The sequence below is a fragment of the Pinus tabuliformis genome, chromosome 9 (genome assembly GCF_031772625.1).
Source record: "Pinus tabuliformis cultivar Carrire ecotype Pingquan chromosome 9, CPIR1, whole genome shotgun sequence".
NCBI classification, from domain to species: domain Eukaryota; kingdom Viridiplantae; phylum Streptophyta; class Pinopsida; order Pinales; family Pinaceae; genus Pinus; species Pinus tabuliformis.
Genome location: NC_142307.1, coordinates 700,063,749 through 700,082,902, shown reverse-complemented (window position 1 = coordinate 700,082,902; position 19,154 = coordinate 700,063,749). Strand labels below are relative to the sequence as shown.

General features: G+C 37.7%; 1 long non-coding RNA gene and 1 other non-coding gene across 2 annotated transcripts; both read left to right on the top strand.

Annotated features, from left to right (window-relative positions):
* Positions 1–9,474: 9,474 nt before the first annotated feature.
* On the top strand, positions 9,475–11,881 carry LOC149150586 (uncharacterized). The gene is made up of 2 exons (XR_016262564.1): positions 9,475–10,568; positions 11,129–11,881. It is a non-coding gene; the product is annotated as an uncharacterized LOC149150586 (long non-coding RNA).
* LOC149150587 (small nucleolar RNA snoR117) lies at positions 10,254–10,330 on the top strand. The gene has a single exon (XR_016263952.1). It is a non-coding gene; the product is annotated as a small nucleolar RNA snoR117 (small nucleolar RNA).
* Positions 11,882–19,154: the final 7,273 nt, after the last annotated feature.

Sequence of the window (19,154 nt, the reverse complement as noted above, 5' to 3'; positions counted from 1 at the left end):
AGTCTTAGTTCAAATGATGAATCAGCAGCAGTACATCAACCAACCTACAGATCCATGATTGGCAGTCTGCTTTATCTAACAGGTACCGGCCTAGACATCATGCATGCAGTGGGAATAGTTGGAAGATTCCAAGCAAATCCAAAGGAATCACACCTTCAGGCAGTCAAAAGGATTTTCAAATATCTTCAAGGAACACAAAACTTTGGTTTATGATATCCTAGGGATACAGATCTTACACTTCATGCATATACAGATGCAGATTGGGTAGGAAGCGTGGATGACAGAAAAATCACTAATGGTGGTGCATTTTATATGGGTTCCAAATTAGTATCTTGGTTCAGCAAGAAACAAATTTCAATTGCATTATCTACAGCTGAAGCAGAATATGTGGTTGTTGCATCTTGCTGCACACAACTCCTTTGGATGATGCAAACATTACAAGACATTTAGATCACATGTACTACACCCATCTCCATTCTATGTGATAATACACGTGAAATCATTATTTCAAAGAATCCAGTCATGCATTCCAAGACCAAGCACATACCTATCAAATATCATTTTCTCCATGAACAAGTGCTTGAACAAAAGGTCAAATTGGAGTATGTTCCCTCCAAAGAACAGGTTGCTGATATATTCACCAAACCACTGCCCAGAGAGACATTTGAATATCTCAGATAGAAGCTGGGAGTAGTTGATGCATCATCTTGCTATTGAAACTTATCTATTTCAGAGAAAAGTGGTTGTACGCGAGTTTCATGAAGCATATCCGTGTACATACGCCGGTTGTTGTGGATACAATCACGTATATGATGGTTTGAAAAAAAATAGTGGGCCAGTCTCAGAACGAAAAGGGTTTGATATGGGTCTGACAGTGATCACCTGGCACAGGCTCAGGGGGAGCATATACTTATAATAATGCATTGTTGGCATTATCTTAGAAGATCTTGGTACAAATTCACAATTGTTTTGTTTCAAGTGGAACAGGTTCAGGGGGAGATCATGGTTGTTGGTCTGGATGGTGATTGACAGATGCTGCTGATGATAGTTGCTGATGACTATCATGGTCTTGTTTTAGATATTTGGTCTCTATGTCTTGTATATCTTTTATTATCAAGGTCATGTAATGACCTATTTTGTTTCCCCACTATGCATGGGATGGATGATGTAATGTTCTTATTCTGTCATGTATAAACATTTGGTATACCCCCACTTGGTTGCGTGGATGAGTCAATCTTGGTATATCCCCACTTGGTTGGGAAGTGGATGTATGTATGAGTCTTTGGTGATAGGAAGGTCATTTATGATGTATAGAGTCATGTTTTTCTTGTAGAACATCTTTTTGCAGACCTTGCTTATAGTCAGGGGGAGCATGGACAACACACTTCAGCATATCAGAGAATTTGGCATGTACTCAAGGGGAGTATAACCCTTTGCCCTTTATGACAGAGGGGGAGAGTGACTTGGGGTTGCCATCGAGTCCAAAGGGGGAGATTGTTGGCATTATGACACAGTTTTGGCGCTATGACATAGGTGTTGTCCTTGATGGCAACTCTCACAAATAATAAATCACAGTTCAAGCTCACAGAATGAAGAAAGAAAGGTACACGCAGGTTCCCATTGACCAAGCCGCATGTACACGCGGGTTCACAGACTAAAAGTTGCATATGCGTACACACGCGCTTTCAAGGAAGGAAAGGCACGTACATGTTGGAAAACTTGGTTTTGGTCCGTGGTATTGTGACCCATGGTATTGGTCCAAGGTATTTTGTCCGAAGTGTTGACCCCAGGTATTTGGACCAAGGTATTGATTCTAAGTGGTTTTGGACCATGGTATTGAGTAAGGCCTAGGACTATAAAAGGAGGAGAATATCATTAGGCAAAGGCATTCACGAATTGCATATCTAATGAAGAGCAAGATCTAGAGTACATGTTATTGGGTTATGGTGCATAGTTGGATCTGAATCAAGGATGAACCTGAGCACTTGATGAAGGATAAGTTCTATTGATGGGTCAAGATCTTAAGGCTTGAAGAGAAGTATCTTTGTGTGGTTTTGATCTGTTATCTTAATAAATGGCACATGTCGTAATCTGTATATATGATGATCTGGGTATATCTGATGTCTGAATAATTGTAAAGGTTAAATCATCATTTATAGATCTGTATGCAGGTTCCTTATAGCAAAGGTGCGTATACATGCTGGTTTGACATTTCAAAAGTGTGTATACACAGGTTTGCCTTGATACAAGTGTGTATGCATGCAGGTTCGTCACATTGAAGTAGTGTACACCTCATAAAATATGCTTTAGCTACTTCTAATTGCTGTTGCAGTGTTCTGGGTTCTGGCTTGGGTTCTGGTTACTGTTACTGTATTCTGGTTACAACATTCAGAGAAGTGATTGTTTGATTCAGTTTTTGGTTGGTGAAAAGGAGATTGGTTGATGCAGATATATTTGACATTTGATTGATGTTATTAATGGATCCAGTCTGAAAATTTATGAAACGTGGTCCCTGGAAGAAAAGAGAAGGTTGTAGCCTTTTGTAGGTCAGCACCTACGTACTAGTACATCAGCTAGTACAAGAGTTAGGGGGTTGTAGCTCCCTTCTAGGAGAAGCTGGAGAATGAGAGAAGGTTGTAGCCTTCTGCAGGTAGAAGCCTGCGTACTGGTATAAGACTGCACCAGTACAAAATATTGTAAAAGGAAGTTTCTTATTAAAAGAAAGATAGAGACGATTGCAGCAGGTGGTTTTCACCCACATTGGGTTTCCACCTTATATCTTGTGTTCATGTGTGTGACTGTCTGTTCTATTTTTACTGCTCCTGGTTATTGTTTATATGGTTCTGATGCATAGATTAAAGATCAACTTATGAAGAATTAACTAAATTATAAGTTTACAGGGTATACGCTAGTTTCCTTATATACAGTTGCGTATACATGCAAGTTTCATTAACTGAAGTAGCGTATATGAATCAAAATATGGAAATGAAATATTATTGACTTGCTAATATTGATTCACCCCCCTGCCTCTCAGTATTATTTCCAACATAGCTGAGCAACAACAAGGGGCAACAACTTTACTAGCTCCAACAGGGAGTGCGTAGGCTAGCCCAACAACAGCACAGAGGAGAGAGAAGAGGTCATTCGACTTTCTATTTTTGGGAGAAATGACAACTAGTGGCTTGAGGGATCAGGATAGGTTGGACGAAGCATCCAACTATGTCATCTGGAAGGCAAGGATATCATTCCTTCTAGATGAGAATGCCACCAAGACATGCGTCGACAACATGGTGGTTGTCCCTGCAGATGCATATCCATTGAAGAAGTATAGATCAGAAATGGTGAAGGCCAAGAGGATGATCCTTGATGGAGTAAAGGATCACGTGGTGTGTCATGTTGCTAGTAGAGGGACTTCTTAGGAGATGTGGGATGCCTTGGCTACATTGTATCAAGGATCTTCCGAGCAACGGAAGATATACTTGGAGCAAAAGCTGAGATCTGCTCAGATGCAGAAGGGAGAGTGTGTGGATCCATTCCTCACAAAGTTGAAGGAAACCCATGATGAGTTGTCTGCTGTGGGGCATACACCTCAGGATTCAGAGTTGGTTAGACTAGCCCTCAATTCTGTCTCAGATGAGTGGCAAGTCTTTGTCCAGAGTATCCTAGGTAGAGCAACATTGCTGAATTGGGATGAGATGTGGGCAACTCTAAAACAAGAGGAGCTGAGGAGAGACTTAGTCAAGGTCAAACTTGATGGAAGCAACAACAGCAGTGGGTCGAAGCCCAAGGAGGAGGAGGATAATGCAACCCTTGCATTGAAGGGACAACAAGAGAAACAGAGACGTAAGAAGGACGTCTCAAAGATCAAGTGTTTCATGTGTGGTGAGATGGGTCACTATGCTACTCAGTGTCCTCTCAAGAAGAAGGACAAGGATGAGAAACATGATTCGGAGGTTGCGCCAAAGATCGAAGAAGAAGAGTTCTCCATGACATTCGAGATACCTCCAGGAGGGAGGTGGGCTGATTTGGAGTTATAGTTCGAAATAGCTAAAGATGGGCATGATCCTTGAGGAGTCAACCTCTAGGATCATTTCCTTGCTACAGGAGCCGAGATCAGAAGTAACAGGATGGACTAGTGTCAGATGGTGCCGAGGAATGTTGGGGAGACATTTGTAGTGGCTAGGAGCGCCAGAGATTGAACAGTGCACAGTAGAGTTGGCAGCAGTGCAGATGGCATAGAGTAGAGGTTAGCAACAGTGCAGATGGCACACAGTAGAGATCAGCAGCAGTGCAGAGCAGAGTTGGCAGTAGTGCAAATGGCATAAAGTAGAGGCCAGTAGTAGTGCAGACCAGAGTTGGCAGCAATGCAGATGGCACAGAGTAGAGTTCAGCAATAGTGTAGAGTAGAGTTGGCAGCAGTGCAGATGGCACATAGTAGAGGTCAGCGACAGTGCAATAGATTCAGAGGGTCAATGCAGAGACTAGCAGTAGTCGGGCCTCAACATTTACGTGGTATCATACTGGACACAGTTAGTTCAATAATTTTGGATGTTTTTCCGTTGCTGATGGAGTAGCAACAACAGTTTGTAGTGCAATGGCAGTTGGTAGTGGCAATGCTAGCAGCAACACAGATGCAACACTTGAGAGGGAGATGTAGTACAGATGCACCGTTGACAGTGGTATTGTCGTAGAAGTATAGTTGCAACAACAGTGCAATAATTGGTGGACAACATGTCAGACATCAACATCGCAAAGGACGATGCTTTAGAGTCAAAGCAGTGTGCAACAACGTATATTGCTAGAGCACATTCCTCGTTAAGAGGGAGTGTTGATTTGGGGTAGCATCATATGTGCTTTGGGCCTCAAATTTTGCAGCGAGGCTTGGACACATGTATTCCAAAAAACCCATAAAACGTTTTGGGAAATTCCACCCAAAAACAATTTTATTAAAATAATTCATATTTTTTTTAATGGGCCCCTAAGTCTAAACTTAGGAAATTAAAAATATTAATGGGTATTAATCTAATTGCTGGTGTAACTTCTATAAGAAGATGAGGATCAAGCACAAATGATCTTAATCATTGATTAGCTTCTATTCTGGGTCGTTGAATGTCAACTAGAAGATTATTTAAGGAAGCTTGAGGGCCATTTGGAAAACACACCGAGAGATCAAATTTCTAAAGTGAGAAGTTCTCAGGAGGAAATTATGATCGAGTAGATTTCTTGTAGTTGAGGCGCAGGGATAGTTGGATTGGAGTATCTTCTCCAAAGCCTAGGATACGCATTAGAGAGAGGCAAAGAGACACCAGAGGGGTTGACGTTGAGCTAGAAGGGCCCACGGAGAGCTTGACACTGAGCCAGAAGGGCTCACGCAGAGGCAACTCAGTCACCCACACAAAAGTTCGAGTTTCGTAGAGGAGTTGACACTTATGAGCCGAGAGGGCTAGAAACTGCTCCATAAGCAATATGTTTCCTAGTTGAGCTGATGCATAGCCTCAGAGAGCTCCACACAGGCCCATGCAGTTACTGTGCAAGGGCATCGTAGTTGTAGTCGGGAACAGTTGATTCAGCTGCCGGAACAACCAGGATTTGTCAGGTAGAGTGAGGTAATCTCACAATTCTTCTCTGCCATTTATATTTCTCTGTAACTGGATTGTCGGGAGGGCATCCAAAGTTGTATTCAGAAACTACTACTTAATAATATAAAACCCTCAGAGCTGCTGCACCAGTTTTCCCACATTGGATTTTTCGAGGACATTTGTCCAAAAACAATGGTGTCATTTGTGTTTATTTTATTTCTTGCTCAGTCTCTTGTTTTTGCATAATATTTAATTAATTGAAGGTTGCAATGTATGTATTATGATATTTTCCGTAGGAAATAGCAAGTAATTTGTTTAAAGGAATTTAACAAATAGGAGTAATATCATCAATTGTTGCGGTAGGGATTTCGGTTGAGGAATTTTCACATTAAACATCTACAATAGATCCTTAATTTTATAATATTTTTGTATTATAATTTAGGTAGTTACCATCTTGATTTTCTTCTTGTTTTTATTGATATATTTTGTCATTTAAGATAACTTTGGTGATTACATGCATTTTTTTTCCTTCTTTTCCATTCTAATAGTCAATTTACAAATCACACAAATGATAATTATAACTATGTTAATGTCACATACGACCTACAATCTCATGAATTGTTTACTAAAAACATATCTATGTAATAGACTTGGCTTGATCCCTCTGGCCCTTGTGCTAATTGATCTTAAAATTTTCATAACCAAAAATATCCATGAGGTATAAACCATCTGGTTCATGTAGGGCTTGGTCCCCATCAGGTCCCTATTTTAAACCTCACGAGAAAGGGTTGAGGGTGGGACCCACTTGTGTGGGAAATAAAATATTCCAAAAGATCTCTCTTGCAAAACATTATCCTACTGGTGAACATATCATTCTCCTAAATATGACAAAAAAAAACTAAAAACAAAAACTTTTATAACTAGAAATACTCTAATCACATAGACACAAGTCCCCTTTGCTAATCTAAACTATACTAAGCTACACCTTTGGACTAATCTATGCTAATCTAAACAATGTTTTTTTTACAACAACATTCCTTGGGTTATTAGTAAAATAGTCTAAATCCATCTTAACTATCTTAAGAGTGGAGAGGGAGCAATTCTCTTCACTCTAAAAGAGGTTTGCATGTCAAGAGATCCCTCTTGTTGTTTGGTAGATCCGAAATTAAGATGGATCTAGGGTGGTTTAATTCCCTCTTTTAAATAGCTATATTCCATATGAATACCATGAGTCAATACCATAGTTTCTCATAATCTTGAAGCTAAAAAACCTGAAGTAACTTGACCAAATCAAATTTACCTTAACTGCTCAACAAAAATTAATAACATAAAAAATTTATTTTTAAGTTTTAGTTTGAAGTTATTTTTATTTTATTTTGATTGAATCAAAATCTTTACCTCTTAGTTTTTATTATATGACCACTGCTCGTTTTATTGTCCCTGCCGCCAGATAGGACTACACATTGGGTTTTAGTTTGACGAGTTATTATTCAATCAAACATATCAAATATTTTTAAATTTTACAAAGTATAACTTTCACAAATTATTTTTTGATTTTTAGAAATAATTTTATTTTTATTTATCTATGATTTAATTGTCTTTTTATTTGTTGATGTTATTGCCAAATGCCTCATTTGGCGAAATGTTTGCAGGAGTACGATGAGCATACTGTATTTCATTGGAGCTAGTTTGTAGAGGAAGGACGACTCCATTTATTTCTTTTGCTATGCAAGAGTACGATGAGCACAGACAACCGTTGACACACGACTTTACCAGACAGAAGTGGAGACCTAGTACGGTTTTATCCTGACGTCACCCAAGTTGTTTTCTCTATTGAGTGTTAATGGGATTTAAGATTCCATTGATGACATGGAATTGGCAGCCTCACTCCTAGATACCCTCTCAATTAGCGAACATTTAGTAATAACAACTTGCTTTGTGGAAAAAGAGCTTGGAGTTGAGTGAGTTGCCTTTAGTATTGACATTAACTGTATTAACCTAGCCTTCATGATGAGCGCGTTCCCTTTTTTCCTAGAGCTCAAACTGAAAGCTATAATGATTTAGATGTGCGCTCTTTCGTTAATCCCCATGCACCATGGCAAGCTCATCATCAACCTACTCCCATCAAGATAACATAACTTGCATATTGGGAATTTGATCAGCAACAACAACAACCAGTGATTGATGAATACAAAACGAATCGGTTTGAATTCAAGCATAAAAAATATTATCATGGTGATGTGAATTAAGATCTTCACTTCCCTTACAAAGCACGAAGTACAAATTCGTGTAGGAAAAAAACAGATTATAATAAGAATTCATATCAAATTCCTCTCACAAGTGCGAATGAAGATCTTCACATTCCTTACAATGTACAAAATCCCTTATACTCCTGACCCAGTTGTATTCATATATATGTATGTGTGACATTTTTATAGATTGGGTTAGAGTTTATTTTTTCAAGAAAATGAGACATTGAGCCAAAAAAATTAGGGGTCAATAAATGATAAAGAAAATCCATAACAGACACCATGAGAGTGATCTCCTTTCATTTAACCTTCATTGATAAAGTCATAGAAGAAGGATTCATGAATCCCATTCTTACACATCAAAAGTTGTGCATATAAAATCATCTACTCATCCAAAATCAATGTTAAATATTAATTAATTTATATTTATCCATATACAATACAATGGGTAATTTAACTATTTTAAATATATTTTTTTTAATACAAATATTTTAATTTATATTTTATTTTTTAAATAATAAAAAAATAATATTTTAATATTAACAAGTTTAATTTAAATATTTTTCAAAAAAATTAAATAATATAGCATTAATTTTCCCAAATAATTTTGATAAAAGAAATCAACATTCCATTTTATTGGGGAAAATATTATAATTAATAAAAATTTATTCAAACTTCTATACATTGACAATTCATTTAAAGCCACATTTCTTGCTAAATTCAATTTTTGTTGCAAATTACAATTGACTTCTCTTTTAACAAATATAACTTTAATTATGATATTTTTTTTTTTGTAAAGTGAGGTGGTACTCTTTCTATTACTGGATAGAAAATAAAACAGAACATAGTATCAAAAACATATTAACTCGCCCTCGACCAAAAATAAAAGGCCCAAAGTCTGATTATCCTAGCAAGATGGACTAGACAGTCCTGAGACCTTCTAATCCTACTGGTCTGCATAAAATATATTTCCTTATCTAGAGCATGCAAAAAACTATAGTTAACAAGACTATGAGCTTTCCTATACATATCTTTTCTCAGACATCTTCAGTTGCAGGTTGCTGGTTTGCTCCTCCGTCTGCTCCCTGATGTTCTCCCTTCAGTAGCTGATGTAATTCATCCAGTTTCTTCTCTTGCCTCTCTAAAGCAATGTGAATGAAACTCAGTTCCCTACGCAATTCAGGGCCTCCCTGCGCAATCTCCACCATCTCAGTAGCAACTTGCTCTAATGCTTTTGCCAATAACCTTTTCATTACCCAGTAAATGTGGAGAGATTGTTTGAACAGAGACATTCTGCCCCTGGTGTTGCCTGGGTCATGCAACAAGAATTCCCAGTCCTCCATTTCTTCATCAGATTGACTTTGAATAACTTTAATTATGATATTGACCATGCTTGCTTACTTAAAAGCAAAAAAAAATACTAAATTAATAGTATGAAATAACATGTATTCTCAAAACAAAATAAAAAAAAATCTAACCTAATAAGCAAATATTTTTATGCATAGCTTTACGAATTAATTATTATAACATCCTTCATAGATATATATCGAATATAAAATGGAATAACTTTCAATAAAATATACGTTTACAAACCCATAGAAACTTTCTTTTAACATAGAGCACAAACGAGCACTTGTTATATAACCCCACGCTACACGTAATCAGTGAAAAATCTTTAAACGAATAGTGTAGTTTCACTAAGTTGGGGTTAGGCTTTTGGAGGTTTGCGTCGATTTAATGTTAGGGTTTGTCGGGGTCGAGATGAAGTTTCATTTACATCAGTGCTCTTAGTTCCATTAGAGCTGTTCTCTTTTTAGCTTTTAATATATGTTTACCCTTCAAATGAGGGTTTTCTGCAGTTTCTTGATTTCGTGTGTTTTACCCGATTAAACACGATTGAATGAGGTCTCTTATTTCCGTCTGTTGTCGTCATTCTGTATTTTGGTTTTTCTGTCAAATTAATTGCGTATCTGTGTATGTTCTCATGGCTAATTGTAATTTTCTTGAGAGGGCAATCCAAACTACGTTCGAAACCTGTCTGTTTTAAACGTAAGACTGCGCCCAACTCTGAATCGGGGAAAAATCAATATTGCAGGTTCTCAGACTTTTAGGATGAGACCTTCTCTGTTTTTGGGTAAACTAGGTTAGGGTTTGTTGAGGTATACATGGGGTTTCCTTGATATCACTGCTCTTACTTGTATCAGAGTCTTTCTCTGTTGAACGTTTTAACATCCACGGAAGTCTTCTTTTTTATGCTTGTCGCGAAAAGGAAGGTGGCTTTTGTTTCCTGTGTATTGATTTCGTTTCATTGATTGATTGAGCTCGGTTATTTCCGTCTCCTGTCGTCACTGTGTATTGGCCTGCCTGTCAAAGAAAGTGTGTTTGGTGTCACAACTAATTGGAATTTTAGTTAGTGAGGGCCCATGGCTAATGATGAAGAAATTGTCCGTACCATCCGAGACAATATGTTGTTGAGGACTAACCTCTAGCTTCCTGAGGCCCATATACTCATCATTTAAGTTATTTGTATTCTTATTGTGAGCTAGATGTTTATATATGCAAGGATGAAGAACTGCACTGGGCACTGAGCCTGTTGGCTTCCATGATTAATCTGCATGGCCTGAAAAACCATTTCTGACTTGCCAAAATTCTGAAAATCTGTCTGTGAACATCTGTGATTTTCGATATACGTCTTTGAAGAGAACCGTCTGTGAGGGTTACAGAAAATGTGACAAGAAAGGTGGGCGTTATCTCTGTCATTATCTTTTGCTTGAACCATTCTTTCGGTTTTTTATGATGCTGGGAGTACAGAGATGTGATTCAAAACACCCACAAATTTAAATTCGGGTGTGTGAGTAAGATGAAATAAAATAGTGTCTTCAGTTAAATGTTAGGATTGATATGCGACAAGAAGAAAGGTTACTATTTAGTATTTCAATTTTTTTTGTTTTTTTAAGGCGTCATAGTATATGATTCCTCCATGGGTTTTGACATGATTTTATATTACTGAATCCCCAATGAAGGCAACATTTAGAATAAATATAAATGAAAATCTCAATGGTTAAGTCCCGTTTAGTACACTAGGAAAGACCTTGGTTGTAAAATGATCTGAAAGGAATGGTACCTTGGCTCCACGAGGATCAGGGGAAAACATTTATCAATTGAATGGTATCGCAGCTCTCAGTTTCTTTAGGGCTGTTTGAGATCAACATATATGTATTTGATGCTGCGAAGATATTAAGTGGGGAGTAATATTTATACTGGTAGAGGATTCTATTCCTTGCTGTCCATAAATCGCAGGGAATTATTCATGGCAAAGCTTTATGATCATCGACGAAGTTTGACTTCTAACTTCTATAGCTATCCACAAGGAGCTCTTCCTCCCAGTTACCTGAACGTCGTGCCAGAACTAATAACTTTTTCGATATTTCCTGAGCGAAGGTGCAGTTCTGACACAAGGTATGCATACTTGGCCCTTGCCAAGATATTTTCTTCAAATCAGGAAAATATCCTGGATTTGATGGGGATTTCACATGCCATGGAGTATCCCAGCGTCAACATTTCTCCTGGTTAGCTGTTAAGAAACTTGCTTTGTATCCCATGTTAACTGCTTTCTTTCTAGAGGGATTTCATGACCAAATCAGGTTGTCATCTCCCTCAGATAAATGCATAGAACATCATTTAAATCATTGTATTCTTATTGTGAGGTAGATGTTTATATATGCAAGGATGAAGAACTGCACTGGGCACTGAGCCTGTTGGCTTCCATGATTAATCTGCATGGCCTGAAAAGCCATTTCTGACTTGCCAAAATTCTGAAAATCTGTCTATGAACATTTGTGATTTTCGATATACGTCTATAAAGAGAACCGTCTGTGAGGGTTACAGAAAATGTGACAAGAAAGGTGGGCGTTATCTCTGTCATTATCTTTTGCTTGAACCATTCTTTGAGGTTTTTATTATGCTGGAAGTACAGAGATGTGATTCGAAACATACACAAATTTAAATTCGGGTGTGTGAGTAAGATGAAATAAATTAGTGTCTTCAGTTAAATGTTATGATTGATATGCGACAAGAACAAAGGTTACTATTTAGTATTTCAATTTTTTTGTTTTGTTTTTTAAGGCGTCATAGTATATGATTCCTCCATGGGTTTTGACATGAAATTGTAATACTGAATCCCCAATGAAGGCAACATTTAGAATAAATATAAATGAAAATCTCAGAAGTCCCGTTTAGTAATCTAGGAAAGGTCTTGGGTGTAAACTGATCTGAAAGGAATGGTACCTCGGCTCCACGAGGATCAGGGGAAAACATTTATCAATTGAATGGTGTCGCTTGAGATCAACATACATTTATTTGATGCTGCGAAGATATTAAGTGGGGAGTAATATTTATACTGGTAGAGGATTCTATTCCTGGCTGTCCATAATGCGCAGGAAATTATTCATGGCAAAGCTTTATGATCATCGACTAAGTTTGACTTCTAACGTGTATAGCTATCCACAAGGAGCTCTTCCTCCCAGTTACCTGAACGTCGTGCCAGAACTAATAACTTTTTTGATATTTCCTGAGCGAAGGTGCAGTTCTGACACAAGGTATGCATACTTGGCCCTTGCCAAGATATTTTCTTCAAATCAGGAAAATAACCTGGATTTGATGGTGATTTCCATGCCATGAAGTATCCCAGCGTCAACATTTCTCCTGGTTAGCTGTTAAGAAACTTGCTTTGTATCCCATGTTAACTGCTTTCTTTCTAGAGGGATTTCATGACCAAATCAGGTTGTCATTTCCCTCAGATAAATGCATAGAACACAACTGAAGCCTCTTGATATCGTTGTTCAATTGAATAACATCATTCCCATTAAGGGCAAGGTCTGCTGAGCTTCTCACCCGTTTTGGCATAGAGTGCTTCTCGTATGTTAGATGAATTAGTCAAACAAAGGATTCATTGTTGTCTTAAAAATGTCATCTCCTAAGATAAATGCATATAACACAACGCCGTGCCTATTCCCAGTAAGTACAATGTTTGCTGAGCTCTTCACCCAAGAATGCCTTTACTCTTGTCAGCCGAACTAGCCAAAATCAAGGATTCAATCTTAAAAAGCAGCAACATGAGAAAAACATCGAATTCAATCAAGGATTTATACCTACGTTAATCAACCATCCATTTCCTGATTGCCAAGCCAGCCGGTTCCCTAGAAGGGTATAAACCAGAATTAGGGCTCTTTAGATAAATTCAATCTTAAAAAGCAGCAACATGAGAGAAACATCGAATTCAATCAAGGATTTATAGCTACGTTAACCAACCATCCATTTCCAGATTGCCAAGCCAGCCGGTTCCCTAGAAGGGTATAAACCAGAATTAGAGCTCTTTAGATAATAGAAGCGTTTGTAGGAGATATATTCCACTGCCTGATTCAATCCTTCACTGATAGGTGGTCAATGTAGTTTTGTTTAAACACTTGTTACCGAAGGCCTGAACATGCATATTTACACCTATTAAAAGGATATACAGTAGGTTTAAGTTGTGATCCAACATTATAGTTGATCATAAATATATCATGATTGACAATTGTAAGCACATACATTTATTATAAAGCAATAATTGCTATCACACAGAAAATGTTGGAGTAAGATTCATCATGGCTCGTTCAACAAAAGCTGCAAGTAAACAATGGGAATGTACACAGGAGGAGCAAATGAAATACCACTTTTTAAGTTGATTCTTAAAGTTCGAGGTTAAGACAGCTGGAAAACCTGAAGATGGTGAAGGAAATCCTTTAAGCCAAAACATGTGGTAGTCACTCTGGCTCGGTGGTTATTCTCAAAAGCCTCTTAAAGGGATCTGTATACTAAAAAAGTGCAATGCAATTACGGCAATGTACACTGGAGGAGCAAATAGCATATTGCTCTCTACATTGATGGTTAAAGTTTGAGGTTAAGTCAGCTGGAAATCCAGAAGAGGATGAAGGAAATCTCAAAAAATAAAACAAGTTGCACACACTCTGGTTGGTGGCTATTCTCAAAGTCAAAAGCCTCTTAAAGAGAACTGTAGACCCAAAAAACAAGTGGTAGGTGAAGATATCACTCCAGCCTCGTGGCTATTTCATTTGGTACATTTGTATGAAAATTATATTTCATTTGGTATATTTGTATTAAAATTCAGTAAAGTGACAGCAATTATAGAAAATCAGTAGGAGCATTCACGTGAGAGGATGTGCAGGGTATAAAAAAGATGGTAGCAGGTGAAGTAATAGAACATTGACGGGCTGCAAGGACAATTCTGAAACTGGTAAGCATTCTCTCAATTAACTTTTCGCAACCCAAATCAATAGCTGATAAGCTAAAGAGGAGTTCACTTTACTTTTAACACCATCTTTTTTTGTATTACTCACTTTTTCAATGAACTTCAGTGTATTTTTCATTAGATATGTTTTTGAAATATTAACTCTTAGTGATATGTAAATTTGACCTCTTCTTGATTTGTGAAAATGTTGCATGACATATGAGAGTGCTGCTTAGTTTTTTCCTTTTTACTTTCACAAATGTGACATAGCCTTTCCCTCCATGGTTCCAACTTTCATTGTTTCATGTTTCACTTTCTAAGCATGTTCTTAAATGTACTACTTCTTTTCACCCCATGGTTCATCGTTTCATTTTCTGAGCATGTTCTTGAATGCACCACTGCTTTTCACCCCATGATTCCACTTATTTGTTGAAGTTGTTTATATGGTATTATTTTCTGCTGGTGTAGTTACTTCCTTCTACCTGTGCATATGTTTGGGGCTTTTCTTTATCTAATGTCTTTGTTTATTTGATATCCCAATGGATTCTTTTCTCAGCGTCTTCATCCCATGGTTATATTCAAGTGGTACCTGTTTGCTGAAGTTGTCTATCTCTAGTGTTCTTTTCTTTTGGTGTGTTTTTGTCTCTACCTTCTTCTCTTGTGCATATTTTTGGGGGTTTTTATTTATCTGATGTTGTATTTGATATCCCAATGGTTGTTATTAGGAATGTCTTAAATTCTATTTTTGATTTTAGTCATGCTTCATATGAAGAGTATCGCAAAAGGAAATGTTGTATTCTTCTCTTAAGTAACTTATTATCGGGTGTTTTTGCATTCATTTGTAGTATTTCTAGCTGTTTTTGAAATTTCCCAGTCTCTATACTTTACCCATAAAGTTGTAGGCATTACTGTTATGAGTATTTGAAAGAGGGAGCACAACATTTGTGAGTTTCAAATGTCTGCAGTTCTACATGTATTTTACAGCAAGGAGAAAGTTACTTAACCCTTCCACTGTTTTTTTTGCTTTTCTTTCTTGTTGGACGCTGTTCTTATTCCATGTACCTCCCATTTCTATTGGGGATGGTTAGATGAAGAGTACATCTCATAAGGAGTGTTGCATTCTTCAAGTAGCTAGCTTGTTATCAGGGTTTTGAATAGGTTCTTTTTGTTTTTGAAAATACTTGGTCCCCGTACTTCAATCCATATTAAGTCTTAATATGAGCGTTATAGAACATTTAAAAGAGGGCACAACATTTGCCAATTTCAAGTGTTTTTAATTCCACATATCTTTTGCGGTAAGGATCAATGTTATTTAACTCTCCCCACCATTTTCCCTTGTGCATGCTAATAGCTTTGTTTTGTAGAGCACTGCTATTCTAGTTTTACATGTATGCACAGTGACCCTACCCTCCATGCAAGATTCTTGTAGGTCCCGACACTACTCGTCACATATGCAATGTTTTATGTTGTGTATTGATTGTGCTTTTTGTTGGTTGAATGAACCTTGTTACAGCTGTTTCTGGTTTTCATCCTGTGTGTTGGTATGCCTTGGCAGAGGATATTGTTTTTTGTGTATGTTTAATGGCCTATTGGAATTTAACATAGTGAAGGGTGGTAGATGATGAAGAACTTGTCTGTACCATCTGAGGTTGTGTGATGTAATTGAGAATTAACCTATAACTTCATGAGGTCGCAAATTCACCATTTAAGTTATCATTATTAGAGGCCTGAAAAAACATTTTTGTTATCATTAATATAACGAGGTGAAAAACCATTTTTGACTCGCTAAATCACTCTAAATCTTTCTGTCTAACAACATATAGGGTTTGGGGAAGCTTATTTCATTTTTTAAAGTACACATTTGTTAAATGCATGTAAAGTTGAATGCTGATTCCACAAGGAGGAAAATGTAAAATGCATGTTTGTGAGGCGGATTAGGTTATAAATTAGGGTTTCTTTTTATGGCGATATATTGTTTCTTGTTCATTGTTTAAGGAGCAGCATTTGGAGGAGTTTAAATGCAAGGTTCAAAAGGTAATCCCGATATAATGCACCCGGATAGATTATTAAGATTTTTGCACTTGCAGAATATCATTGCTAAAGAATCGAGGAGTTTGGTGTTCATTGAAGTATACATATATTTCTCTTTTTTTGCTATGAAAGAAAAATCATTTTATTTTAAAAAATTACAAATTTCCATACATTTTCATTCTTTCCATTACATCAAACAAAATAAAGAAATCAAGGAATCAAAACACTTGATATAATGATCCTTTCGACACTTATATGTGTGTTTATATCCTAACTCATGAGGTGTAGATCAATGGGTTCGTGTGGGGTTTATTGTAAATTAGGTCTTAAATTCAAATCTCATGGGAGGAATTGAGGGTGGGAGCCATTTGTGAGGGATAAAATTTGTGCCCTGTTGGTGTAGATCAATGGGTTCGTGTGGGGTTTATTGTAAATTAGGTCTTAAATTCAAATCTCATGGGAGGAATTGAGGGTGGGAGCCATTTGTGAGGGATAAAATTTGTGCCCTGTTGAGTGTCCAGACCTAATTGAGTCTTGCGAAATCTTGGTGGCAACATCCCACAGAGAGGCAGATTGTTCTTCCATCCAATAGTGGGGTTAACCTTTGCCCTGGCTATAATGTCCCTTTCTGGAGAGTGATATTGATTTAATTGTTCACTATCACTTTATTAATTGATAGTGAACAATTAAGTCGATATCCTTCTTTGAAAAGGGACATTACATATATCAGAGCTCTCGTTGTTTCCTAGTTTTGGTATTGAGTTACACACATTAGCTGATGGCGATTGATTATAAAGTGATATTGAACAATTAAATTGATAACCCTCTTTGGAAAGGGACATTACAGATATAAGAGCTCTAGTTGTTTCCTAGTTTTGATATTGAGATATACACCCTAACTGGTGGCAATTGGTTTCAGTGGTTGTAAAAGCACCCTAACTAGCCATTATGATCTTCACAAAGGAATTGAGTCAAACCTCATCAGACTGGCAGGATGCATAATAGATACCATTGTAATATCCCTTTTATTAATTTATCTAAAATTCCTAGAATTCCCTTTCCAAAATCTTTTCTGCAAATCAGAAAAAGTCCTGGATTTGTTCGCCTTGTATCCCATGTTAACTGCATTTTTTCTAGAGGGATTTTGTGGCCAGATTAGGTTGTCATCTCCCTCAGATAAATGCATAGAACACAATTGAATCGTCTTGATATCGTTGTTCAACTGAATAACATCATTCCCAGTAAGGGCGAGGTTTGTTGAGCTACTCCCTTGTTTTGGCATAGAGTGCCTCTCGTATGTTAGCTGAATCAATCAAAATAAGGATTTGGTGAAAATTTCATAAGATAAATGCAATTGAACCCTGTTGATATAGGCAATTCACTGAACAACGTTGTTCCTATTCCCAGTAAGTACAATGTTTGCGGAGCTGTTCACCCATTTTGCCAAACTTGTTAGCCGAACTAGCCAAACTCAGGGATTCATTGCACCTTATAAAACAACAACACCAGATAACCATTGCATTTAATCAAGGATTTATACCTACGTTAACCAACCATCCATTTCCAATTTCCAAGCCAGCCAGTTCCCTAGAAGTGTATAAATGAGAACTAGAGCTCTTTAGATAATGGAGGCATTTGTAGTAGATATATGCCATTGCCTGATTCAATACTCCACTGATAGGTGGTTAATGTAGTTTTGTTAACCAGTTGTTACCAAAGGCTTGAAGAACTAATCGCCCTCCATATTCCCCTTGTAGGTAGGGCCTTCCTAAGTGATGTTCTTAGTTACCCCACTTATTATCTGTGTTAATTTTACGTATGTTCTATGCTTAGAGCAATTTATTTCAATTTTCACAGTTAGCTCAATATCTTTTCCACATTAGCAATCACATCAGCATTAAAGTAAACTGCAGATAGAACATAAACATAAATCGCAGAACACAAGCCAAGACAAGAGGACACAAGATGTGGCGCTAGCCATGGACAAACCCCAATGTGGGGAAACCATTGATCAATTCTTCTTATATGTTCTTCAATAGTTCAGCAGAGAGAGAGAGAGATAAATAGTACATTTACAACAGAAGTCAACACTTTGACTTATCTAGATAAGAGCATAGATTATCTCTAAGAAGATGATACATGAGATCAGTTGAAGACATGCTACTTCAACTGATTCTCCGAGGTGACTCCTTCACCTATCATCGCGCTGCATCTCGTCATCATGTTGCACCTCACCGTGCTGCACCATGCTTCATCCATGATCACAACGCTGGACCTCATGATTGTTGCACTGTTGTCCATGATAACCATGCTGTCCATGCTTGTTGTTGTACCATGTGCCTTCTGCCATGTCACAACTGCTGTCCCACTTTGCCTTGCCATACCATGCAGCTGTCCCATTTTGCCTTGCCATACCTTGCAGCTGTCCCATATGTCTTAGCATACCTTGTTGTTGTCCATGTGTCTTAGCAGCACCATGTAGCCTTGCTGTCCCTTGTATCGTGGCTCCACCAAGCTTCATTGTCTCGCTGTCCCATTCATCTTTGCAACACTAAGTCACCTACTATCCCTTACATTTTGGCAGCACCATGTAGCCCAACAGTCCCATTTACTTTGCTGCACTAGTTAGCAGCATCATGTAGTCTTAGCATTGTTGTACTAGTCGCCTTGCTTGCTGCTGTCCATACTTGCTGTTGAGCAGCAACATGTACCCTTGCTGCCATGCACTGTTTCACCACATTGCACTACTGAATTGCATCATTGGTTAGGCCATCACCCTACAACCCTTATTCTCCATACAAATCAACAAACTAGCCTTTTAAAAACTGCGGTTCTCCAAGGGTGTAACCCTCCACACTTACGCTATTCCTTTTGGCTTTGTTTAATTGCGGCTAAGGCCACACTGTCACTATAGCCCCTTCACGCTGTCTAGGGCAGCCTCCATGCTGTTCCTTTCACCTCTTATATTGCGGCTAAGACTCTGTTGTCCACGCAGCCCTTCACGCT